Source organism: Phyllobates terribilis, unplaced genomic scaffold (genome assembly GCF_046119375.1).
Source record: "Phyllobates terribilis strain yellow unplaced genomic scaffold, ASM4611937v1 Scaffold_4__5_contigs__length_816908805, whole genome shotgun sequence".
Taxonomy (NCBI): Eukaryota; Metazoa; Chordata; class Amphibia; order Anura; family Dendrobatidae; genus Phyllobates; species Phyllobates terribilis.
In genome coordinates this window covers 641,380,712-641,408,173 of record NW_027362764.1, presented here as the reverse complement: position 1 = coordinate 641,408,173, position 27,462 = coordinate 641,380,712, and the positions used below count along the sequence as shown (strand labels likewise).

General features: G+C 43.1%; 1 protein-coding gene across 2 annotated transcripts in view; it reads right to left on the bottom strand.

The window, feature by feature from the left end:
* Positions 1-5,127, bottom strand: part of SGK3 (serum/glucocorticoid regulated kinase family member 3) — an 84,515-nt gene extending 79,388 nt beyond the window's left edge. Inside the window, exon 1 of one of the 2 annotated variants that reach the window (XM_073679398.1) lies at positions 4,884-5,127. The gene's annotated coding sequence lies outside the window, so the exon portion shown is untranslated. The remainder of the gene's footprint in view (positions 1-4,883) is intronic. The other variant, XM_073679397.1, reaches the window with a different exon arrangement.
* Between the last annotated feature and the right edge of the window lie 22,335 nt (positions 5,128-27,462).

Below are 27,462 nucleotides of genomic sequence, written 5' to 3'. Positions count from 1 at the left end.
GGTGACGGCTTCACTGGGTCTATTATCCCCATCCACATAATGGGACTAGTGGCTGGGAGAAGAAAGGCTTAAGGCCCATGAGACACTAAGGAGATTAATGGAATGATTGCTTTTCCTGATTACCAATCTTGGGTCTGGCCTTATGTATGCATAAGATCCATCCTGCAAGTCTTCCTATGCATGATGTCACTGAATGGAAACATTGATTCCTGAGACTGACGAGCAAACAAATTACTAATAAAACACAGCAAGCAAATCTCTAATAAAACATTACAATAACATTGACGTAACCGGTGCTCCGTGCTTGAAAATCACGCTCTACGTCCATTGGTCCAATAGTCTTTAGAACAAGGTCAGCTCCTCACAGCGTGCATAGGCACAGTGGTAATTATTGGATCAGTGCACTGTCCTTTGAACAAAAGGAAAGCACAATGACCAAAGTAATGACCCCCGAAAAGAACACTTAAAAGTCCTAAAACATGAAAGCTGGAATGCAATTGGCTGCTACTTCACTTTTTTGTATGTTTTAAAATCACATTTAGGCCTCTTTCACATGTCAGTGTTTCCAATACGTGTGGTAACAGTTTTCACATGTACTGGAGACACTTACACATGCAGACCCATTCAAATGAATGGGTCTGCGCACCTCAGTGACTTTCCACAGACCGTGTGTCCATGGGCAAAACACGCTGACATGTCCATTTTTTACCTGCAGCACGGGCAGCAAAACGTCCCACACTGATACATGAATGTCATCTGTGTGTCCTGGAGCGGTGCCTGAGAATCAGCAGTACAGTTATCGCTGTTCCCCGGCTCCCGATGCTGGAGGCAAGTCTCATCATTGTCCCCTGTTGGCGCTGAGATCTGTGTGAGCAAGGGACAATGTTGAGAGTAGTATGCAGCTGGTGCTGTCTCCAGCAAATGTAAAAATAAGAATAAAATAAAAAAATCCTTATACTCCCCTGTCCAAAGTTGAAAAAAATCCAGTGTCCCATGCCATAATCCATCTGACAAACAGGCGACCGCACACGCTGAGGAGCAGGGCAGAATGACTCAATGCAGCAAGTGGGCCCCTAACCTGCTCTTTGCTCAGTGAGCGGTGTCCTGTCACTCAGTGAGCTCAGTGCAGGTAAGGGGCCCGCAGCGAGTCATTCTGCCCTGCTCCTCGGAGTGTGCGGTCCCCTGTCGGTCAGATGGCTTAAAGCGAGGGACACTGGATTTTTTTCAATTTCGGACAGATGAGAATAAGGATTTTTTACATTTTATTCTTATTTTTAAGACTAGCTGGACATAGCGGGGCAGAATACAACAGTCAACATTGTCCCCTGCTGGCGCTGATCGCTGCACAAGCAGGGGACAATGATGACCAATGCCTTCAGCAGCCGGTGCTTTGGAACAGTGCTAACTATACCACTGATTCCCAGGCTCCGGTATGTGTGATCCTGATGTGGCACAAGGTTGCCACACAGGTATACACAGACACGGATATCTCCGGTACTGTTTTTTCCAGTACTGGAAATATCAGGATGTGTGAAACAGGCCTTAAGTTGTATTCACACATTGCGTTTTTGATGCATTTTTTAATGCAGATTAAAAGCTGCAAAGCAAAAGCTATGGGATTTCAGAAAGCTCATGCACACACTTGCTTTTTTTTCTGACTGAATTGGAAAAATGCCAGGGTTTTTGAAATTTGCAGCATGTCAAATCTTTCAGTGTGTTTTTCACCATAGAATGCCATGAGAAAGTACAAAAATTTTGCAAAAAAAAGTTGTAACCATAGGTTCTTGCTGTGTTTCTGCTGCTTTTTTTGTGTGAATAAAGCTAACTTTATTGAACATGTGCTGTAGACAAATGACACATACAATCTGCACCAAATAACCCAGCAAAAAAATGGAGCAAAACTTGCTTTTTGTAAGCAGCTTCTTCACTGCCAAGAAAGGAGGCTTTGCCTGCAGAAAAAAATGCAGTGTGTGAACATAGCCTAAGGCCAAATTCACACTACTGTATTTTTGGTCTGTGAAAAAACAGCAACACTCAGACAGATGTTATTCAAATGGGCTGTTCAGATGGCATTTTTTTTTTTTACAGACCGAATCGGAGTGTGAACAAAAAAAATTTGTAGCATGTACTATCTTGTTCCATTTGTGGGATGAGACTCACACATTCTAGTCTATGAATACGCAAAGATGAAAATTGGATCCCATAGGGATCAGCTGTATTATCTGACTTTTATGGATAAATTGTAATTCCTCACATATAAAATAAAAAGACCGAAATTCAGTATTCTATGTTAGCAGTGTGAAGAAGTAGGATTTCCATTAATATGGAGCCTAATCCTAGGACCTCATCCAGAAGTCCATGTTCAACGAACATTTTCTATCTGCACAGGCAACATCTACATATTATAATCTAGGCTGCTATTCACAAGTCTGTTTTTTTCAAGGACCATGGATGAAAAGTGACAATAAAAGTCTATGGATCTGTGGAAAAAACATACAGGACATGGATGGCATCAGCGTGCTGTCCGTGTTTAACATTGCAAAGGATAAGAGAAGTTTTGTCATTTATCCATCCGTGAAAAACACTGATGAGACACTGATTGTAAAAATGGACACACGGACCAAACACTGAGGGTACCAGTACCATTTTTTTGCATTTGTAAAAAACACTGATGTCTGAATGAGGTCTAAGGCTATGCTCCCTAGGTGCAGAAACAATGTAGATGTCCCACTGAGTATTAGCTTGTGGAAGATTTACTGTGTTTTAGGCTGTGTGCCCACTACGCGTTTTTTAAGCGTTTCCACAGCGGCAATTCCGCTGCAGAAACACTTAAAAAACGCTTGGTATGCCATGTTCCCCAATGATAATCCGCATGTGCTGTGCACATGCTGCGGAAATTTCCGCTGCGGATTATCATTGCGGAAAAAAACGCAACACTACCCATTATTTTGCAGAAGCGCTGCGTTTTCGCCGCCATTGACTTGCATTGGAACGCATGTAATCCACAACACTGGATCTGTACATGTGGATTACATGCGTTTCAATGTGCGGATGGTACCCAGGTCTGGAGAAGAGGAGACTCTCCTCCGGACCCGGGTACCAAAGAACCTGTAAAAAAAAAGAATAAAATAAAAAAAAATATACATTATACTCACCTTCTGATGGCCCCCGGTGTCTTTGTCCTGGCTTGCCGGCATATCGCGGTGGACTCAAGGACCTGCCATGACGTCATTTAGTCATGTGACGGGTCACGCGACCGCTGACGTTGGCAGGTCCTTTCAGTGTACTGCGAGCTGCCGGCAAGCCGAGACGCATCAAATAAAGACACCGGGGGCCATCATAAGGTAAGTATAATATTTATTTTTTACCATTCTTTACGATCACACTATATAAATCCATGCCAGTTGCATGGATTTATATAGTGTGACCAAGTTGTCAAGCACTTTCCAAATGATGCTAAAATCGCTTGGAAAGCGCTTGTCAACCCGCATGCGGAAATGCATGTGAAGAACGCTTCACTTCCGCATGTCCCTGGCAGGAAAATGCATGTACAATCCGCATGTACAATCCGCATGTACAATCCGCATGTACAATCCGCATGCGTTTTTGCTGCCAGGGAGATGCAGAAACACTCAGGAAAAATCCGGAGCATTTCTGCATCGTGGGCACATAGCCTTACAGTTCTAGCAAAACGCATGAGATTTTTAATAAATCTAATGGACATGCCTAGAAATATATCCGCAGTGTAAGTTGACAGGAGCTGCGGGTTTGAGCTCTGAAACATGTCAATTTATGCTGCGCTTAGTCTCACACTTTTTATGCACCAGGACAAAAAGAAAAGTGAAAGAAAGCTTTTAAAAATGCCAATAAAAATGTTGTGTGTGAATCCAGCCTCATAATTGTTACAAAATACACAGTGCCTGTTCTTCTTGCCACCATGTGGTTACAAACACTTCACAAGTAATTTCCATGAAGATTCTGTCCTTATTTGCTGTATGTGCGATGGCTACAAAAGCCGATTAAACAAACTGTTACACTATTATGAAACGATTTTATCATGCAACGTGAATCATAAATTCATAGTAACTATTCCCACCCTTGCTTGCAGCAAGAAAAAAAATTGTAAGATCTATTTGTAATCCAGTGTTTGTGCCAATGAGGAAAACATTCTTCTCCCATTGACATCACATGAGGCCGGAATCCCCGGCGGAGAATAGAAGGCAAGGTACAGCTCCGCAGAGTAACTCTGCCCATGGCAGCGGCCACAATCTATAGGAATAATACAGCCGCCGGATGTTTTATATCTAAAGTATATATTATTCTGAGATATTGGGTGGAACACAAAAAAAATACATCACACGATAACCAGAAACTCAGATGAAGATATCAGGAAAACCTGGTGTAACTCACGCAATACTATCACACCCAAATAATTAGTGCCGATAACATGCACCAGATGAAGGAAGAAGTTCCTAATATTTTTGCAATTTGATAGTTGTAATCCAAATGTGTCATAGTGAATTAGACGGTCTTCGCACTAACTGCTGTAACATTTTGAGGAATAAGGACGACGAATGGTGCAGCTTTGAACATTTTATACAAGCGACACAAGCCCTCTGGGTAGATTATATACTTTTCACGCCATATAAAGATTATTAGCGTATAACACGGCATGGGATTTACACCCTGCGGTTCTAGCCGCTTTTCCCTTCTTACTTTCCCTATAAATGTCTCGCAGTCCAAGAGCTGTCGGCTCCTTCTACACCCACCATAACTTTCCCAAACTTGCAGTAGATCACCCTCCCTCATCTGATATTAGGAGCAGCCTCCTACTTGTTCCTCTGCTCCTTTGTAGGACAAAGCTTCTCCCAGTGGTGACTTACATGGAGCAGACAGGGTAGATGGGCCATTACATACCATGCAGGCGCTGTGAGGTTTGCAGTCTTCCTCTTTCCTGGGCTTTGCTTGCTATGTGTTTAGGAGTGTGTTTTCTGATGTCAGCAGACTCCTCCTGTGAGCAGGCTGAGCCCTCCAGTGCTGCACTCTATAGTGCTGCTGCTGCCGCCCGCCGGGTCGTCTATGCTGTCAGTATTTCATGTTTCCTGTTACATTGGCTCCATGTCCAGGAAGTTTGAGCTAAGAATATAAAACCTGTCCGGAATTTCACGTTAACTCTTAGCTGTTCGGAAATTCCAAGCAGGCGTAGGCAAAGATTTTAGAAAGAAGGTTCATTTAAAAGTAAAATAAAAAAAAAAAAAACAAGGAGCTGAATAAATCAGTTACTAAACTAGATCTGTGATTCATTTACAGGTGGGCTTACACAGCTTCAAGCATAAAGGGGGTTACAGAACTGGAAATGGAAATGTAGAAGTTGGTGCCCCGAGGGTTAGTAGACTGCGGAGCAGCACAGCGGAGGAAATCATTCCTTGGATCATTTAATAGGTGGTCACACTAAGGGCTCATTCAGACATTCAGGACTTTTCTCGCACATAAGAACATGGATCAGTGTTTGGTCAGTCTCAGTTTTTAACATCAGTGTTTCATCAATGATTTTCACGTATGAAAAAATAAGTATACTGCAAAGCTTCTGCTATAGGTTACAAAGTTATCACGGACAGTACACCTACCCCATCCGTGTGCTGTCCGTGATTTTCATAGACCCACCCCTTGTATGGGGAATTTTGATCCATGATGCAGATCAAAATGGACATTTCTGTGATTTTTGTGTTGTGTAAAAAACACAGATGTGAATAGCGTCATGATGCCACATTTACACGTTCAGTATTTTGTCAGTATTTTACATCAGTATTTGTAAGCCAAAACCAGGAGTGGGTGATAAATACAGAAGTGGTGACGTGTTTCTATTGTACTTTTCCTCGAATTGTTCCACTCCTGGTTTTGGCTTACAAATACTGATGTAAAAAACTGACCAGATACTGAAGGTGTGCATGTGGCCTAATGGGGACGTGTGCTAGCTGTGAACAGCGCACAACACACACGTGAATAAATGGACGTCTGAATGAGGCTTAAGGCTAAGTGTCCACGTTGCGGAACTGAAGCATATTTTTTACGCTTCTCCCTGGCGGGAAAATCGCATGCGGTTTTCCCGCCAGGTAGAAGCGTTTGTGAGGCGTCTTTGCAGCGTCTTTGCATGCATTTCCGCATGCGGGTTATCAAGCACTTCTCCAAGTGATTTAAGCATCACTTGGAAAAGTGCTTGACAACTTGTTCACACTATGTAAGGCTATGTGCCCACGTTGCATTTATGAAGCAGAAAATTTCTGCTGCATAAATGCAAGTCCTCTCCCGGAAAAACGCATGCGGAATTCCGCACGCGTTTATCGCGCATTTTTCGCGCGTTTATCACGCGTTTTCCACATGCGGAATTGCCTTGCGTTTTTTATGCATTGGACAAAGGCAATTCCGCTTGCGGAAACGCAAAATTAAATGACATGCTGAGGATTTTTGAACGCGGCATAAACGCTGCGGAAAAATCCGCAGCATGTGCATAGAACTTGCGGAATCCCATTGGGGACCATGGGGTGCGGATATACATGCGTTTTTCAAGCGTTTACGCTGCGGAAATTCCGCAGCATATACGCTTGAAAAATGCTACGTGGGCACACAGCCTTAATCCATGCAACCGGCATGGATTTATATAGTGTGACCAAGTAATAGTTTAAAAAAAAGAATCAAAATGGTAAAAAATAAAGTTTATACTCGCCTTCCGATGCATTCTCTGCCCCGTCCGGAGTCTTCAGCGGCTCACGCTGTTGTGTGCAGGACCTGCGGTGAAGTCATTGAGTCATGTGATGGGTCACATGACTCAATGACGTGGCAGGTCCTTCACACAACAGCGCGACAGAGGGAAAACATCAGAAGATAAGTATAAACTTTATTTTACAGGTTCTTTGGTACCCAGGTCTGGATGAGAGTCTCCTCTCATCCAGACTTGGGTACCATCCGCACATTGATTCCGCTGCGCTTCCGCAAAATTAATGAACATGCTGCGGATTTTTGACCGCAGCATATACGCTGCGGAAAAATCCGCAGCATGGGCATTGACATTGCGGAATGCCATTGGGGACCATGGGGTGCGGATATACATGCGTTTTACAAGCGTTTACGCTGCGGAAATTCCGCAGCATATACGCTTGTAATACGCAACGTGGGCACGCAGCCTAAGGCTGGGTTCAGATGGCTGTATTTCACAGTCCACATACAGCCCACAATGTCTGGACTGATCCAGATTTAAAGGGAATCTGTCACCACCGTTGACTTATCTAAAGTATTAATCTAGGTATACAGGTTATAGACTGCTGAGGAGCATGATACCTGTATGCTTCATATCAGATGTGCTTTTGTTGAAAAATCACATTTTATCACTTTATATACAGCTCTGGCAAAAATTAAGAGACCACTGAACAGTTTTCTATTGGAAAGCGTGGAAAGCATGCCAAGACACATGAAAACTCTGATTAAAATTCATGGTTAGTCCATCAAATATTGATCTCTGAACTCTTTCTGAGTTAAAACATGAGTAATTTGAGGTCTGAAAGCACGGTTTCTTTTTAGTATTTTGACGCTTTATCATTTGCTGCAAATAAATACAAATTTTTTAGCTTTGAATTTCAGAGACATGTTGTCAGTAGTTCATACTGTAGACTAAAACAACAATGTACATTTTACTCAAAAATATACTTCTAAAGAGAAAAATCAGAGAAACTGAAAATTTTGCAGTGGTCTCTTAATTTTTGCCAGAGCTGTAAATGACCTCTTCCAAGCTCTGGGGAGGACGCTGCCTGGACGATAACTCTGCCCCCAGAGATTATTATATATGAAGGGGGAGTTACCAGTGTGATGTGTAATGGCCGCTCTCTGCTCTCCTGACACTTTCCCTGAGGAAGCTGCTGAGTGCAGCGATACGCGTGGGCTTGTGAGGTTGTGTTTGCAGATGGGATGGGGGCTTCCATGTGGTTCATTTGAGGACTTTCTTACAGCCTATTATGATATGCATGGGGTGGGCCCCGCTGGTAGCATACATAGTGCACTAGTTTATCTTGCTCCCTCTGACTATGATGTTTTCTGCTGCATATTGACTCCAAAATTGGGTGGCTTATTTGCATCCATCTGTTATGCCATTCACTAAATATGCAGGGAGCTGCAGTAAGTTTGTATGTATATATATATCAGTACAGACCAAAAGTTTGGACACACCTTCTCATTTAAAGAATTTTCTGTATTTTCATGAATATGAAAATTGTACATTCACACTGAAGGCATCAAAACTATGAATTACCACATGTGGAATTATATACTTAACAAAAAAGTGTGAAACATCTGAAAATATGTCTTATATTCTAAGTTCTTCAAAGTAGCCACATTTTGCTTTCATGACTGCTTTGCACACTCTTGGCATTCTCTTGATGAGCTTCAAGAGGTAGTCACTGGAAATGGTCTTCCAACAATCTTGAAGGAGTTCCCAGAGATGCTTAGCACTTGTTGGCCCTTTTGCCTTCACTCTGCGGTCCCGCTCACCCCAAACCATCTCGATTGGGTTCAGGTCTGGTGACTGTGGAGGCCAGGTCATCTGGGGTAGCACCCCATCACTCTCCTTCTTGGTCAAATAGCCCTTACACAGCCTGGAGGTGTGTTTGGGGTCATTGTCCTGTTGAAAAATAAATGATGGTCCAACTACACGCAAACTGGATGGAATAGCATGCCGCTGCAAGATGCTGTGGTAGCCATGCTGGTTCAGTATGCCTTCAATTTTGAATAAATCCCCAACAGTGTCACCAGCAAAGCACCCCCAAGACCATCACACCTCCTCCTCCATGCTTCACGGTGGGAACCATGCATGTAGAGTCCATCCGTTCACCTTTTCTGCGTCGCACAAAGACATGGTGCTTGGAACCAAAGATCTCAAATTTGAACTCATCAGACCAAAGCACAGATTTCCACTGGTCTAATGTCCATTCCTTGTGTTCTTTAGCCCAAACAAGTCTCTTCTGCTTGTTGCCTGTCCTTAGCAGTGGTTTCCTAGCAGCTATTTTACCATGAAGGCCTGCTGCACAAAGTCTCCTCTTAACAGTTGTTGAAGAGATGTGTCTGCTGCTAGAACTCTGTGTGGCATTGACCTGGTCTCTAATCTGAGCTGCTGTTAACCTGCGATTTCTGAGGCTGGTGACTCGGATAAACTTATCCTCAGAAGCAGAGGTGACTCTTGGTCTTCCTTTCCTGGGGCGGTCCTCATGTGAGCAAGTTTCTTTGTAGCGCTTGATGGTTTTTGCAACTGCACTTGGGGACACTTTCAAAGTTTTCCCAATTTTTCGGACTGACTGACCTTGATTTCTTAAAGTAATGATGGCCACTCGTTTTTCTTTACTTAGCTGCTTTTTTCTTGCCATAATACAAATTCTAACAGTCTATTCAGTAGGACTATCAGCTGTGTATCCACCTGACTTCTGCAGAACACAACTGATGGTCCCAACCCCATTTATAAGGCAAGAAATCCCACTTATTAAACCTGACAGGGCACACCTGTGAAGTGAAAACCATTTCCGATGACTACCTCTTGAAGCTCATCAAGTGCTAAGCATCTCTGGGAACTCCTTCAAGATTGTTGGAAGACCATTTCTGGTGACTACCTCTTGAAGCTCATCAAGAGAATGCCAAGAGTGTGTAAAGCAGTCATCAAAACAAAAGGTGGCTACTTTGAAGAACCTAGAATATGACATATTTTCAGTTGCTTCACACTTTTTTGTTAAGTATATAATTCCACATGTGTTAATTCATAGTTTTGATGCCTTCAGTGTGAATGTACAATTTTCATAGTCAAGAAAATACAGAAAAATCTTTAAATGAGAAGGTGTGTCCAAACTTTTGGTCTGTACTGTGTATATATATATATATATATATATATATATATATATATATATAAAATAATCTATCCATGCAAAAATGGAGGCAGCACACAAAGTAGAATAAAGTGATAAGGTTTAATAGCCCATGTGGAAACGTTTCAGTCCAAAATTGTGGACCTTTCTCAAGCATAGGTAAGGTGCAAGTGCAGAGTATTTAAAACGATCTAATTACAATAGTAATCAGCAGCAATTACATGAAAAGTGCATAATATACATAATCTTTCAAATAAATAATATTACAAGACATGATGGTGCATAATCAGTGTAAAGTGACAGTGCAAAAAAACAATAACAATGGAATAATATTGATTGTTTATTTGTGACCACACACTTGGTGTATATTAGATCTGATACATATATGTATATTCCTTATGTGTTAATACCACCATAAATGTATTTGGGCCTGGTGCAATTTGTGTAAACTTTATCCTGTTCCTGTGTAGTAGTGCATTCCTCATCTGCCACCGTGTGTTGATTTGATGTCAGGTTTTAATCATGTCCTATTTGTCTTGCTTGTAATAAAATTTTGATTACTTATTTTGGGTGTGCACATTGTTAGATGTATTCTTTTTCTTCTTAACTTGGCTCTCTGCTCTCCTGATCTCACTGCAGAGCTGTGTGTGATTATACCTGACACATCTGCAGGTTCCTCTCAGCTTCAGCCTCCAGTTGACAGGTAGGCAAGGTGTAATATTGTTACAACACAGCAGAGCTGCAAAAAATGTGTTTGCATGAAGACAAATTTCATTTCTCCTGTGTTAGTTGTCTCACACTGGTAACTCCCCCTTCATATATAATAATCTCTGGGGGCAGAGTTCTCTTCCAGGCAGTGTCCTCCCCCAAAGCCTGGAAGAGGTCATTTACATAAAGTGATAAAAGATTTCTCAGCAACAAGACATCTGATATGAGGCATTCAGGGATCACTCTCCTCAGCAGTCTATAACCTGTATGCCCATATTAATAGTTTAGATAAGTCAAATGTGGTGACAGATTTCCTTTAAAGGCCCCGTCACACTTAGCGACGCTACAGCGATCCCGACAACGATACGACCTGTCAGGGATCGTTGGTGCGTCGCTATGTGGTCGCTGGTGAGCTGTCAAACAGGCAGGCTCACCAACGATCAGGGGAGCAGCGACATCGTGGAAAGAATCTTTCCACGATGTCCTGCTCCTGGTTACCAGCCTGCTGCTGAAGCAGGAGCAGGCTGGTAACCATGATAAACATCGGGTTACTAGGGGCACACGCACCTAGTAACCCGCTGTTTATCATGGTTACCACTCTGCTACGGTGAGCGGGAGGTTACCGCTCACATAGCAGAGTGGTAACCATGATAGTAACCCGCTGTTTAAGTGCGCGTGTGCCCCTAGTAACCCGCTGTTTATCATGGTTACCAGCCTGATCGCTGGTCCCGCTGGTCACACACAGCAATGTGTGCTAACCAGCGGGAGGGCAAAGACCAAAAAAAGGTCCAGGACATTCTGCAGCGATCAGCAACCTCACAGCAGGGGCCTAATCGCTGCAAAGTGTCACACATAGCGACATCGCTGGTGAGGTCACTGTTGCGTCACCAAAACCGTGACTCAGCAGCGATCTCGCTAGCGATCTCGCTATGTGAGACGGGGGCTTAAAGCCTGACAGGCATATATCTGTCTGTGAGATCAAGTCAGGAGAAAACACAATTAATCCAGGCACACTGGTTTGTACATGTCTGAACCTAGCCTTAGGGTTCTTTCAGATGTCCGTGATCATTGGTCTGATTGCCCTTTATTGTATAAATGTTAGCAACTTTCTTTCTCACTCTGAATAGGGTTTGTAAAAATCCATGCACACTGTAAACAGCCGTGCAAGTTCACAAAATTTTATTTATTTTTTTTTACAGTGGGTTTTACAGAAGTGCACTATCATGGTGGCCACCAAGTGTCTGCTAGGGGCCTAAAGTTAGAGGTGAAAGGACACTGAAACGCTTCTTATGTTTCCCCACAGCTTTCTTGTAGCTGCCACTAGGGGACTCGCTGGTTACAACTGTCACAAAGTATAAGGGCTTATTCAGACGTCCGATTTTCTCACATATGAGAAGAATGAACCAGTTATTTTGATCAGGCTTTGATCAGAGTGTCATCAGTTTTTCTCACACGTGGAGATAAAAAAAATTTTTTCTCCACCTTCTCTTTTGTGACAGTCTGTGAAAATCTGACCGTACACCAATGTCATCGGTATGTGGTACAATTTTTTCATAGACCCATAGACTTGCATTGCTGATTTTGGTCGGACCCCCAGATCAAAATCAGACATGTCCAAGTAAAAAATCGGACAAGTGAACAGTCCCATAGACTATCTGTGAAAAACACAAAATTCACCAAAAACTCAGTGGTGGGAAGGTAATTTTAAGCTGTGTTCATACTACTGCATCTTCAGCGTCAGTGCTGTACGTGGAAAAAACTGACTGCACTCGTACCAATGTAACTCAATAGGAGCATGCACCCCTTTCCTCCGTATTATGGATGCGTTTCGTCCATTCAATTCTATTGCTGCACAAAAAAAAAATCAGATTCCATACGGAGCCTCCTTATAGCATCTGATTTTTATGGATACATTGTAATTCTTAAAATAGGAAACATTTTTGGTCTTGTAAATTTGATTCACTGTTGAGCTGATGTATAAAAATAGATGCCGTACGGATGAGAATACAGGTAAAAAAAATCTATTTTTTGGAAGAAAAACAGACGATTTTTTATACGCTTGTGAACTTAGCCTCACGCTGGGGCTACATGGTGATTTTGGCCATGACACAGGTTGTACATCCAAGAACCGCTCTATGCAGCTGCTACCTCGCTGGTGAACGAGGTTGTATTGCGACGCCTAGGGTGCAACGACTGTGACAAAAATCCAACTAGCTCCAGCTCTTTAGGGCTTGTCGCGATACCCTAGGAGTCACAACGTGACTCCATTCACCTGCATTATGCGGCAATGTAGCAGCTGCATAGAACCTGCTTTGACTTGTGCTGTGGCAAATTGTGGCCCTAACCTAAATGCTTTGCATTGAGCTCCCCCTAGTGGTGGATGCAGAATTTTATTCTGAATGGAAGCAGAGGCTTTGGAGTTGCATGGGGGAGATTTATCAATGTATTTTTATCAGTTACCTGGTGTAATAATATGGCAAATATGGTATTTGGGACAGCCAGTATATAAATAAAGCACCTGCCCCACTTTTTTCCGATATTTGAATGTCTTATTCTTGTTTAATTACGCAGCAGCTGTCGTCAGGCATTTGTCTGAATCCACTAACATTTATCTAATATGTAGCTGCGGAACTGCTGAGAAACAAGGCTTGACTTGCCCAGCTCACCATTGCTTTCCCAAGGTTAAATGGGCTGTCCAGGGTTAGAAAAACATGTAAAACAGCGCCATCCCGGACCATGGGCAGTGTCTGGTATTGCAATTGAGCCACAATGAGGTGAATGAAGCCGAGCTGCAATACCAGACACATCCCATAGTCAATGGTGGCAGTGTTTGTGAATGTACACAGCCAGGAATATCTGCAGGAGAGGAGTCTGGAGATAGGGGAGGTCCTCTCTTCCCGATGGTCTGTCTAGTGCAGCTGTCAGTGGAGAGGAGACGCTCAAGCATAGCTCTCTATCCATTTGCTTATTTTGGGAGTTATGAAAATAGCCAAACACACGTGGCAATCAGATCTCAGTATAAACTATATATACTTGATAATACTTGCGGTACTTATGCAGCTCGGAAAATGGTGGTGACTGGTGCCTTCAGTAGGCCCCCAACCATAGGCGGATTATAATGAGGGCAATCCGGGCTACCGCCCGGGGCCTCGGCTCTCCAGCGGGCCCGGGGCGCCGGGGGGGCTATGGTCGGATTGCCCTCATTATATGTGTGGCCCCGCGGCACATACCGGCAGACAGTGGCGGGGGGGGGGCCCCCCGGACCACTCCTCCAGCAGCGGTGCACGGCCGCTGCTTCTTCTTCGGCCGGGCCAGCACTGCAGCAGTTAACTTCCTTGTGTGCTGGCCCGGCCGCGTCACTGCTAGGAGACACGGCCCTGTGCGCGGCCGTGTCTCCTAGGTGTGACCTCACGCAGTGCGCGCCCGGCCTGCACTGCTACTTACCACCGGAGAGGAGCAGGAGCCAGGAGGACTGGAGCCGAGCCGGGGGATGGTGAGTGTGTGTGTGTGTGTGAGAGAGTGTGTATGTGTATGTGTGAGAGTGAGTGTGTGTGTGTGTGTGTGTGTGCAGGCAGATATCATTGTGTGATGTCTGTTTATATGTATTTTTGTGTTTCAAATGTGTTTATGCGTGTATGTATATGTCTGTATATGTTTGTGTGCGTGACTGCGTGCGTGACTGCGTGCGGCCTCCTGCTGAGTATAGATGGCACCGTGCGGCCTCCTGCTGTCACGCGACCGCTGACGTCGGCAGGCCATCAGAAGGTAAGTATATATTTATTTTTTACCATTCTTTTACGGTCACACTATATAAATCCATGCCGGTTGCATGGATTTATATAGTGTGACCAAGTTGTCAAGCACTTTCCAAGTGATGCTAAAATCGCTTGGAAAGCGCTTGTCAACCCGCATACGGAAATGCATGTGAAGAACGCTTCACATCCGCATGTCCCTGGCAGGAAAAACGCATGTACAATCCGCATGTACAATCCGCATGCGTTTTTTCTGCCAGGGAGATGCAGAAACGCTCAAAAAAAATCCGGAGCATTTCTGCATCGTGGGCACATAGCCTTACATTATTTGTATGACTCAATATTGAGCACACGTAGCCATCTATACACAGCAGGAGGCCGCACGGAGCCATCTATACACGGCGGGAGGCCGCACGTAGCCATCTATACACAGCAGGAGGCCGCATGGAGCCATCTATACACGGCAGGAGGCCGCACGGAGCCATCTATACACAGCGGGAGGCCGCACGGAGCCATCTATACACAGCGGGAGGCCTCACGGAGCCATCTAGACACAGCGGGAGGCCGCACTGTGCCATCTATACACAGCAGGGAGCCCGCACGGAGCCATATAGACACAGCGGGAGGCCACACTGTTCCATCTATACACAGCAGGGAGCCACACGGTGCCATCTATACACAGCGGGAGGCCGCACGGCCCCCCCTCCAGAGACAGCAGGAGGCCGCACGGCGCCATCTATACTCAGCAGGAGGCCGCACGCAGTCACGCACGCAGTCACGCACACAAACATATACAGACATATACATACACGCATAAACACATTTGAAACACAAAAATACATATAAACAGACATCACACAATGATATCTGCCTGCACACACACACACACACACACTCACCATCCCCCGGCTCGACTCCAGTCCTCCTGGCTCCTGCTCCTCTCCGGTGGTAAGTAGCAGTGCAGGCCGGGCGCGCACTGCGAGACGTCACACCTAGGAGACACGGCCGCGCACAGGGCCGTGTCTGCTAGCAGTGACACGGCCGGGCCAGCACACAAGGAAGTTAACTGCTGCAGTGCTGGCCCAGCCGAAGAAGAAGCAGCGGCCGTGCACCGCTGCTGGAGGAGTGGTCCGGGGGCCCCCCCCGCCACTGTCTGCCGGTATGTGCCGCGGGGCCACACATATAATGAGGGCAATCCGGCCATAGCCCCCCCGGAGCCCCGGGCCCCCTGGAGAGCCGAGGCCCCGGGCGGTAGCCCGGATTGCCCTCATTGTTATCTGCCTATGGTCACGTGATACATCAGGTATGTGTGTGTGGGGTGGGGGGCCCGCGCCTTCTAAACTGCCCGGGGCCCTTGCTACTCTTAATCCACCCCAGCTCCCAACCACCATAGCACCCATCACTACCCCATGTATGGTGAATGTCAGAAAGGGGTTAAAGAGGGATGTCCCATTAGTAACATACAGTATATCCCCCATCCACAGGAGAGGCGATAGATAGATGATCGTTGACTCGAAAGGAATGTGATTGCTGCAGCAAATCAGTGGCCACTCATTGGCGGCAGTGGGAGACCCAGCGCTAGCAGTGTGGAGGAGCAGCAGGGCGACGGTAGAGCCCATTTTTAAACTAATACAAGCCAGTGGATAATCCCTTTAAAGTGTAGTTGTGATTTGTTGAAACCTTATTTGCTTAGCAGGTATTGTATTACACTGTGGAGTTTCTGAATGCAAATCCATGTGGATATTCGGCAGCAATTATGTAACATGAAAATACACTTATGAGTGATGCTTAATACTTTTCTGATGACTTTCTACAACCAAGTATATTTCATCACCACGGTGGCTCAGTGGTTAGCACAGTGGCTTTGCAGTGCTGGGGATCTGGGTTCAAATCTCACCAGGGACAATATCTGCAAGGAGTTTGTATGTTCTCCCTGTGTTTGTGTGGGTTTCCTCCGGGTTCTCCAGTTTCCTCCCACACTCCAAAGACACACTGATAAGGAATCTAGAAAGTAAGCCCCAATGGGGACAGCGATGATGTCTGTAAAGTGATGGCACTATTTAAGCAAAGCATAATAAATAACCCATTAACTCCTGTTAAAGTGGATCCGTCATCAGAGTTCACAATGCAAATAATAATAGTTGTTGTTTTTTTTTTTAGACCTGATGAGGTGTGTTTGCTTAAAAAATCCATATCAGTGTCACTGTATAATCCTGATATTAAACTGAACAATTCATGAATCCAGATATAAAATGAAATAGCTCACAAGTCCATATTCAGTCTCCAACCATCCGGCCTGACAGCTGCATCTTGTTCTGAGCAATGTGAGATCTCAGCAGGAAGTAGAGACACTGAGGAGCTCATTCATTCAGGCAAAGAATGAGTTAAACTTTCATAAAAGATTATGCTGCCATGCTGTCATGGGTTTATAAAGTAAGTACACCAGTATCATCAGGGGAAAGAGATCTATTTAATAATATATGGAGTTTGCATTCTGATATCTAGTTATCTCATCTTATTAATGTAGTATAATTGCAAAGTGCTTATAAAGTCAATCAACTTTGCAATTTACCTCTTATTATTCACAACAACAGAGGGATTTTACCTCCATATTTAACAGCTCATTCCCAAGGCTTCGGTTCACTTCAGAGGTGGTCGGTTTGTAAGGTGCTTGCTATCCAGCTTGCAAGCGCTGCTCTAAAAGTGGCCAGATTGCTGGATCCGGCCAGCTGAGTGTGTAAACAAGATCTGAGAATGCAACGGCGCAGAAAGGGCGGCTTAGTGGGGACTCCAAACGGGTATTTATGTTATAAGACAAATAAAACGGTTACCCGTGATACAAGGCGTACAAGCGGATCAATACACAGTCAGTAATATACAAAGTATACAGACAAGATTTCTGTGTTCAGTTACTTAGGATATTCATTTACAGACACTACCTACGTTACTAGGTCCCGGGCTTTTGGTCAAGGGAACGTCAATATACCCTAACCGGTCACCACTACCCCGTATAGGAACAATTCAATGTAAAAATCACTGTTTCCACAATACCAGGATACAGGGCCTTTCGAGGCTATGGTACAGTCTGTTGCTAGCCCAAGTCCAGTTCAAGTTAGCAACTTTTCACAAGTAGTACCATATGTTTGAATAGGAAGCAACGGCCTGTTAGGGATGACAGGCATTCCTCTCTTTCCAGTGATCAGCGTCTGCTTGCGGGGCTTCACCTATGACGTTAGGTCTTCTCCAAGATCAGATCTCTCTCAAGTACTTCTACTGCAGAGTCGGCCACAAGCCCGTTCCGCTGTTCATGCAACTCTTCCTGTCACATCCTGGTGCCAACTGCGTCCTTGCATCATCGTCCCGGCCTTTTATATTTAGCAACTGTGCCACAGCTGTCACCTGACCCAGCGCCCTCTTCAAACTTTTCCCTTGGGCAACACACTGTTCGTCCTTCAGTTCCTGACTGTCCAACCAGCAGATGGCGACATTTACTTGCAAATGTTGTGGGATGTTGAGTGGATGCATCTTCTGCTCATGACACCTTACAAGTGCACCTGTGCTCTTTTGATGCTGGAAAGACAAAGATGCCTCTGCTTCCAGCATCTGAAAGCACATAGTTCTGGTCTGCGGCTCAGTTATGCCATTAGTATGAAGGAGAATACCCTTTTTAAGCAGGAAGCCTGGTGGCAGTGCGAATGAAAATTGAAAGTGAGACAAGCCCTCTAAGGCAATGATCACACAACCGTGTTTTCTTTCGTCCAAGACAATCGGTCCGATTATGCTAATCACACTCTGATCAGAGTTTGATCAGAGTGTGATCCGATTTACAGATGCAGTTGTGCATGCTGCAATTTTTTCCTCGGACAGGCTCAGTCTGGGACAAAAAATCGGACTTGTGTACGACCCCATAGAATAACATTGGTCCGAGTGCGATCCAATGTTTTGTCGGCTCACACTCAAACTGAAAATACGGTTGTCTGCAGGAGCCCTAAAGGAAATTTACTGTAGTCTGGGGAAGAAACTTACTGAAATCTGATGATCAAGAGCAGATATATTGTGACATCACTTTAGGATTTGCGTTCACATATTTTTTTCCTCTCTTATGTCTTTGTAGCAGAAAATTCCTTGCATGCACATCATTATGTGGGCTGTTTTAGAGCCTGTTCCAACATGTTGGCTTTTTTCCCCAATGCTGTTATTACTTTGTTTATTACTTGTGTACAGGGAATTCAATGTGATTTTACAATCTATAGGAAGTACCACATATATTTAAGTTTTACATTCATTCTGTATTCCAATACAGTTGCATATGCTGCAGCCCTTCATCAGAAGTATACATTGGGTAAGCCTCCTGATGTATACCTGCAATGGAAGGCTCTGGCATAATGTGAAAAATTGTCTTAAAGGGAACCTGTCACCTTGGAAAACGCCATATATAGGGTCAATCCGCAGGTAAACAGGTAAATGCTGCCCGGCCGTCTTACAGAAAGCACGGCTTCTGGTAGAAAATAAACTTATTTCCTACACTGTGAGGTCTCGTTCACATATCCGTGTTTCCTGGCAGCGTTGTAATGCTATTTCACTGCGGATTAACCCTATACCTGCAGGTAAATAGCATTTTCCGAAGTGACAGATTCCCTTTAACCTCATATTTTAATGCAAATCTTAATGTCAATATGTTTGCATAAAGGAAAAAAATATATTTCGATTTTGAAATAAATTATCATGATAGCACATACAGATTATGTCAATCCACTGATAAATGTCTTCTCTCCTAAAGACCGAACTTTGAGGGTAATAACATTTCTGTTAAATATCTGTTGCAACAGTGCCCCCAAGTGGAAAAAGAAATATTAAGTTACCCTAAAAAAAGTTTATTCTTTTATCATTTGAAAAAGATGATGAATTTATATCTAATTGTTTTATTCTATTGTTTTGGGGGGGAAAGTCAGTGAATTAACTTCATCAGTAACTTTTGTAGAGTTTGTTTTGATGTGATGACGTCAATGCATCAACGCTTACATACAGTATATATCTCAGGATGGCATGGGCACAGGAGCGTGCTATCTATCAGGTTTAGCAATAAAAATCCGTTTACTATGGAAAAATCCAACCCCCTTCAAAACACCAACGATATATCTTATTGCTGTGTCATTATTTGCCCTGAAAGAATAAATGTTTTTGCTCATCCAGCCTCACAAAAAATGCAATGAAAAGCGATCAAACAATCATATACAGTAATTTCTAAAAACATGGTACTAATGAGAACTACAGTTCGTTATGCAAAAACAAACAAGCCCCTCAAGCAACTCTGTAAATAGATATTAAAAAAGTTTTTGCTCTCAAAATATGAAGACCCCCACCTCCTTGGAAAAAACAACAACATATATATATATATATATATATATATATATTAAAGATTTTCTTCTGCAAATGTCGTAAAATATAAAAAAAAAAAACAATTTAAATTAAGTGGCACCATAATCGTATGAAGCCATATACCTTGTTGTGTATATGTTTTTTTTTAAATCCAGAATTGATAAAAAAAAGTGATAAAAAAAGTAAAAAAACCCCACAAAATTGTACCAATGAAAACTACAGTGTGTGACCCAAATGTTAGGCCTTCCTACATCTCCAACGGTGGAAAAAAAAATATGTAAAAAGTATGGGTCTCAGAATATGGTGACATTTATTGTTGAAAAGTAATAAAACATAAATAAAATTATATAAAATTGGTATTGCCGTAATCGTACTGGCCTAAAAAATAAACACTTTATTTGTGCAGCATAAGAATACTGAAACATTTTAAATATAAAGAAAACAATTAAAAAATTGCTGTTTTTATATTGTTCCCCAAAGGGGTATAAAAAAGTTAGCTATATGTATGGTAAAATGGTAACTTATCCATACAGCTACATCAGTGGATACATTTTCAAAAAGTTATGCTTCCTGAAATGAGCAGATTAAAAAAAAAAAGGAAAAAAAGTTCCTTACAAAGGATAAAACTGTCTGTGGCAGTAAGGGATTAAAACTTGTTTAAAGTACAGGTATGCTTCCCCATAGGAAAAAAGGTGTAATTTCAGCTCACCCTTCTATAGAGACACAGACCATGGTCTAATGAGCCAGATGATGCATGGAATGGAGCAGGCAGCTGGTCCTACAGAATGTAGAAAAGATGTATCCAGCACTCATCCAAGAACGCAGGCTTTTTGTAGCCTACAGCTACGCTGCGAGCTTCAATTTCCCTCTGCCACCGCTCATTGCTCAGTGCGAGCGGTGACAGGAGGAGGTCCGATGTGCGAGCAGTGACAGGAAGGGAGATGCAGCGAGCAAAGGTCTGGGATGAGTATCGGTGGTGGTGAGCGGTGTTTGCAGCCTGGAATTAGTAGTATAGTACCAGGCTGCTGATCACCGCTCCCTGCCGCTGTCACTGCAGTGTCCAGAGCATAGCAGTGTTATCATCATGCTGCTGTGCTCTGAACACTGATTCAGCTCTGCTATATCACTGTAAGCCTCTGTAGTAGGCTTACAGTGATATAACAGACCATGTATCTAATCTTCCATCATGCGATACCCCCTAGAGCTGTGCATCTAATGCCATCATGTGATACCTCCCAGACCTGTGTATCTAATGCCATCATGTGATACCCCCCAGACCTGTGTATCTAATGCCATCATGTGGTACCCCCCAGACAGGTGTATCTAATGCCATCATGTGATACCCCCCCAGACATGTGTATCTAATGCCATCATGTGATACCCCACAGACATGTGTATCTAATGCCATCATGTGATACCCCCTAGACCTGTGAATCCAGTGCTATCATCTGATTCCCCTCAGACATTTGTATTTAATGCCGTCATGTGATACCCCTCAGACATGTGTATCTAATGCCATCATGTGATACCCCCCAGACCTGTGTATCCAATGTCCATTATGTGTGGTATGCTCCAGATAGTGTATCTAATGTTATCATGTGGGATATGCCCCAGAGAGTATATCTAATGCTAATCAATTGTGATATGCCACAGAGTGTATCTAATGCCATCACTCGTGATTCGCCTAGAGCCATGTATCTAATGCCGACCACTGCTCCAGTGGACAGAGTGGCGTCACACATTGTCCACTTCTATGGGAGCAGTAGTGTAATGTGTGACCCCGCTCTGTCCACTTCTATGGGAGCAGTAATGTAATGTGTGACCCCGCTCTGTCCACTTCTATGGGAGCAGTAGTGTAATGTGTGACCCCGCTCCATCCACTTCTATGGGAGCAGTAGTGTAGAGCGGATTCAAACATTACATACATTAGATATTGCGTATTTAATCTCATCCTGTGTGATATACTCTGCTGAGACCAATATCTAAACGCATCATGTGATACACTACACTGAGCCCTGTATCTAGTCCCAGCGTGTTACACACCATGTATCTAACCCAAGTTTTATGATACAGCGAGCAGAAACAACTATCAGAATTGGCGCTGTCGGCCGTCCTTGGTGACACTGTCCACATCTCAGTATCACTTTGCAGTCACCAACAAAATGGCTCTGCACTGTGATCCTGAACTTCATCTTATCTTATCCTTTTGCAAATGGAATGGGACATCACACACATGTGAGCAGATCCAGCCCAGATTTACTGCAGTTGCAATGTGAAGCAGCACTGCCCTAGGTTTTTATGGCAAATTTCATCAGCTGCTCCCCCTAGTGTTTAAAAGTGGAAAATATCAACAGTTTTTTAATTATTTTTGATATTTTAATCCATTAAAAAAAAAGAATATATTTTTTTTATTTAAACATTAATACTTTTATTTATGGCAACTTCCCTTTAATGTCACCAATAATCTGTACAAATCAAGTGAAAAATGATATGAGATGCCCACATCATAGTGTGTTACACACCGTGCTGAACAAACAAAGTTATATTAGTCACCTATTACAGGAGGATCTATGTAAACTAGAAGCTTGGGCTGATAAATGGCAAATGAGCTTTAATGGGGAAAAATGTAAGGTAATGCACTTGGGCAGAGGAAATAAAATGTATAATTATATGCTTAATTGTAAAACACTGGGCAAAACTGTCACTGAAAAAGACCTGGGTGTATTGGTGGACGACAAGGTCACGTTTGGTGGCCAGTGTCAGGCTGCTGCTGCAAAGGCAAATAAAATAATGGGATGCATTAAAAGAGGCATAGATGCTCATGAGGAGAACATAATTTTACCTCTATACAAGTCACTAGTGCGACCACACTTAGAATACTGTGTACAGTTCTGGTCTCCGGTGTATAAGAAAGACATAGCTGAACTAGAGCGGGTGCAGAGAAAAGCGACCAAGGTTATTAGAGGACTGGGGGGTCTGCAATACCAAGACAGGTTATTAGAGGACTGGGGGGTCTGCAATACCAAGACAGGTTATTACACTTGGGGTTATTTACTGTGGAAAAAAGAAGGCTTAGGGGTGATCTTATTACTATGTACAAGTATATGAGGGGACAGTACAAAGACCTTTCTACTGATCTTTTTACTCTGAGGCCTGAGACGGGGACAAGGGGGCATCTTCTATGTCTGGAGGAAAGAAGGTTTAATCATAATCACAGACGCGGATTCTTTACTGTAAGAGCAGTGAGACTATGGGACTCTCTGCCGCAGGAAGTTGTAATGAGTGATTCACTGTTAAAATTTAAGAAGGGCATGGATGCCTTTCTTAAAAAGTATAATATTACAGGTTATAAATACTAGATTCCATGATAGGGCGTGGATCCAGGGAACTAGTCTGATTGTCGTATGGAGTCGGGAAGGAATTTTTTTCCCCAATGTGGAGCTTAGTGTTCGCCACATGGGTTTTTTTTTGTCTTCCTCTGGATCAACATGTTAGGCTATGGGTTGAACTAGATGGACTTAGTCTTCCTTCAACCTTAAAAACGATGTTACCTATAGGTGCTGCAAAGACATATATGCACAGACCCTCTCTTTCCTAAAAGAACAGTAACCCACCATAATTCACATATCACAAGTGCTGGGGTGCAGCATTATCTGCACTGCTCAAACAGGGTTTCAGTCCATCCTTGTAGACCTGCAAAAAGACAACAAGGACATTGACTTTAAAGGGATAATAACATAACTTAAAGATTATGTCATATGTAGCAATGGCAACCGAAAGATAACTCAACAATTTGTCAAGATGGGCCTGGGGTACAACCTACAACTGCAGGATCTGCAGACACAGTCTAACGTAATCTTGCAAACCTGAAGGCTGGAAGAAGAGCAAAAGGGGACAATGCTGCTGTTTTCCTTCCTACATGTCTGTGCGAAGGGCATGTAAATGGGGGAAAAATCTATATTGGCTCTGTGAAATAAGGAAAAGTCCCACAGCAGAATAAAAGAAGAATCAGTGCCCACTGGAGTGTTGAGACCCCTTCACTGCAGTACATGGCATAGAAACATCCATGTACCTGTGCCTGTAGTTCTCCACCTGAAACATTCTCAGTCCGAGTGACACAGGTGTAGCAATAATAGTATGGATGTCAATGTAATATTCTGTAAAACCCCTTTAAAGGTAATGTATTATCCAAAAATTACCTATTGATTAAAACATGTTTTTTGTGTATTTCTTCTAAAATTGTTGCCATTGTTTTTTTTCCCTATATCACAAACTATATTAAAAATAAAAATTATAAATCTTGCAATTTTCACAATGGCCACTGGGGCTTTTTTAGACTCTAACATCTGGATGTTTTAGGAAATCCACATGTACATAGCCACAATGCACAGATACCGATCCTATCTTTTATATACAAGCAACTAAGCCTTTCACTTTATGCTGTATGCACCTTATCTAAATGAATGGATTATTTGGATAAAGTTATTCCTGGTGATTGTAGTGAATATACTTCTATATGAAAGACACAGACATTCTATTACAAGTTCACCTGAAACGACCGTTACATTTCAACATAGAACTTTATGAACACTAATTGTCACCTCCTATCTCCGTAATGTATTTACGGAAGGCAGATAATACAGGTGCATCTCACTACATTAGAATATCATCAAAAAGTTAATTTATTTCAGTTCTTCAATAGAAAAAGTGAAACTCATATTATATAGAGTCATTACAGACAGAGTGATCTATTTCAAGTGTTTATTTCTGTTAATGATGATTATGGCTTACAGCCAATGAAAACACAAAAGTTTTGAAAACACAAAAGTAACTGTGAATTGAGAATTTTGAGAATAAAAGATCAGTCCAAATTTCTAGAATAAGATACAGTGGGGAAATAAGTATTTGATACACTGACGATTTTGCAAGTTTTCCCACCTACAAAGATTAAAGAGGTCTGTACTTTTTAATATAGGTACACTTCAACTGTAATCCAGAAAATCACATTGTATGATTTTTACATAATGAATTTGCATTTTATTGCATCTAAGGGGTAACATTTCTCATTTATCGCATGAAATAAGTATTTGATACAATAGAAAAATAGAACTTAAAGAAGATGTCCAGTACTTTTTACTATGGCCCAAATGTCCCCCAATGTATTTACCCTTTTCAGATAGGGGTTTTTGTAAATACCTCTCTTTGTCCTTCTTGCCTGTGAGCGGCGCTATTGCTGGCCGCTCACAGGCATCATGTGAGTCCCGGCTGCAGCCTCTTCTGAACTCGCGTCAAGTGAGGTGTGACATCAGTGACACGCTCCTGCGGTGGATTCTGGGCTGTGGGTGGGGTTACCCCGCGCGTCACACCCAGCATCCACCGCGCGCTTTCCCTCTCCCCATTCATTGGGAAAGAGCGCGGTGGATGCTGGGTGTGACGCGCGGGGTAACCCCACCCACAGCCCAGAATCCACCGCGGGGAGCGCTTTACTGATGTCACACCTCACTTGACGTGAGATCAGGGGAGGCTGCAGCCAGGAGTCACATGATGCCTGTGAGCAGCCAGCAATAGCGCCGCTCACAGGCAAGAAGGACAAAGAGAGGTATTTACAAAAACCCCTATCTGAAGAGGGTAAATACATTGGGGGACATTTGGGCCATAGTAAAAAGTACTGGACAACTCCTTTAATATTTGGTACAGAAACCTTTGTTTTCAATTACAGAGGTCAGACGTTTCTTGTAGTTCTTGACCAAGTTTGCACACACTGCAGCAGGGATTTTGGCCCACTCCTCCATACAGATCTGCTCCAGATCTTTCAGGTATTGGTGTTGTAGCTGGGCAACATTAAGTTTCAGCTTCCTCCAAAGATTTTTTATTGGGTTCAGGTCTGGAGACTGGCTAGGACCTTGAAATGCTTCTTACAGAGTCACTCCTTAGTTGCCCTGGCTGTGTGTTCCAGGTCATTGTCATGCTGGAAGACCCAGCCACGACCCATCTTCAATGCTCTTAAGGAGGGTAGGAGGTTGTTGGCCAAAATCTTGCGATACATGACCCCATTCATCCTCCTTCAATACGGTGCAGTCATCCAGTCCCCTTTGCAGAAAAGCACACCCAAAGTATGATGTTTCTTCCACCATACTTCACAGTTGGGGAGGTGTTCTTGGGGTTGTACTCATCCTTCCTCTTCCTCCAAACACGGTGAGTGGAGTTGATTCGAAAAGGTCTATTTTGGTCTCATCTGACCACATGACCTTCTCCCATGCCTCCTCTGGATAATCCAGATGGTAATTGGCAAACTTCAAACGGGCCTGGACATGTGCTGGCGTGAGCAGGGGGACCTTACGTGTCCAGCAGGATTTTAACCCCTTTACCCCCGAGGGTGGTTTGCACGTTAATGACCAGGCCAATTTTTACAATTCTGACCACTGTCACTTTATGAGGTAATTACTCTGGAACGCTTCAACGGATCCCCCTGATTCTGAGAATGTTTTTTGTGACATATTGTACTTCATGATGGTGGTAAAATTTCTTTGATAACTCTTGCGTTTATTTGTGAAAAAAATGGAAATTTGTGGAAAAATTTTTTTTTTCAAAATTTGAATTTTTATGCCCTTAAATCAGATAGATATGTCACACAAAATATTTAATAAATAACATTTCCCACGTCTACTTTACATCAGCACAATTTTGGAAACAAAATTTTTTTTTGATAGGGAGCTATAAGGGTTAAAAGTTGACCAGCGATTTCTAAATTTTCCAACAAAATTTACAAAACCATTTTTTTAGGGACTTTGAGGGGCCTTTATGACAGAAAATACCCAAAAGTGACACCATTCTAAAAACTGCACCCCTTAAGGTGCTCAAAACCACATTCAAGAAGTTTATTAACACCTTCAAGTGCTTCACATTAATTTTTGGAATGTGGAAGAAAAAAAATTAATATTTAACGTTTTTCACAAAAAATGTTAATTTAGACCCCAATTTTTTTATTTTTGCAAAGGTAACAGGAAAAAATGGACCCCAAAATTTGTTGTGCAATTTCTCCTGAGCACGCCAATACCCCATATGTGGGGGCAAAGCAAAGTTTGGGCGCACGGCAGGGCTCGGAAGGGAAGGAGTGCCATTTGACTTTTTGAATGTAAAATTTGCTTGAATAATTAGCGGACGCCATGTTGCTTTTGGAGAGCCCCTGATGCGCCTAAACAGTGGAAACCGCCCTCAAGTGACCCCATTTTGGAAACTAGACCCCTCAGGGAACTTATCTAGATGTGTGGTGAGCACCTTGAACCCCCAGGTGCTTCACAGAAGTTTAGAACATTGAGCCGTAAAAATAAAATTTTCACATTTTTGCAACAAAAATGTTTTTCAGCCTCCAATTTTGCATTTTCATAAGGGTAACAGGAGAAATTGCACCATGCCATTTGTTGTGCAATTCCTCCTGAGCATGCCGATACCCCATATGTGGGGAAAAACCACTGTTTGGGCGCACAGCAGGGCTCGGAAGGGAAGGAGCGCCATTTGACTTTTTGAATGTAAAATTTGCTTGAATAATTAGCGGACGCCATGTTGCTTTTGGAGAGCCCCTGATGCACCTAAACAGTGGAAACCCCCCACAAGTGACCCCATTTTGGAAACTAGCCCCCTCAAGGATTTTATCAAGGGGTATAGTGAACATTTTGAATCCAGAGGTACGACACAGAATTTGATAACATTAGGTCATCATATTGAAT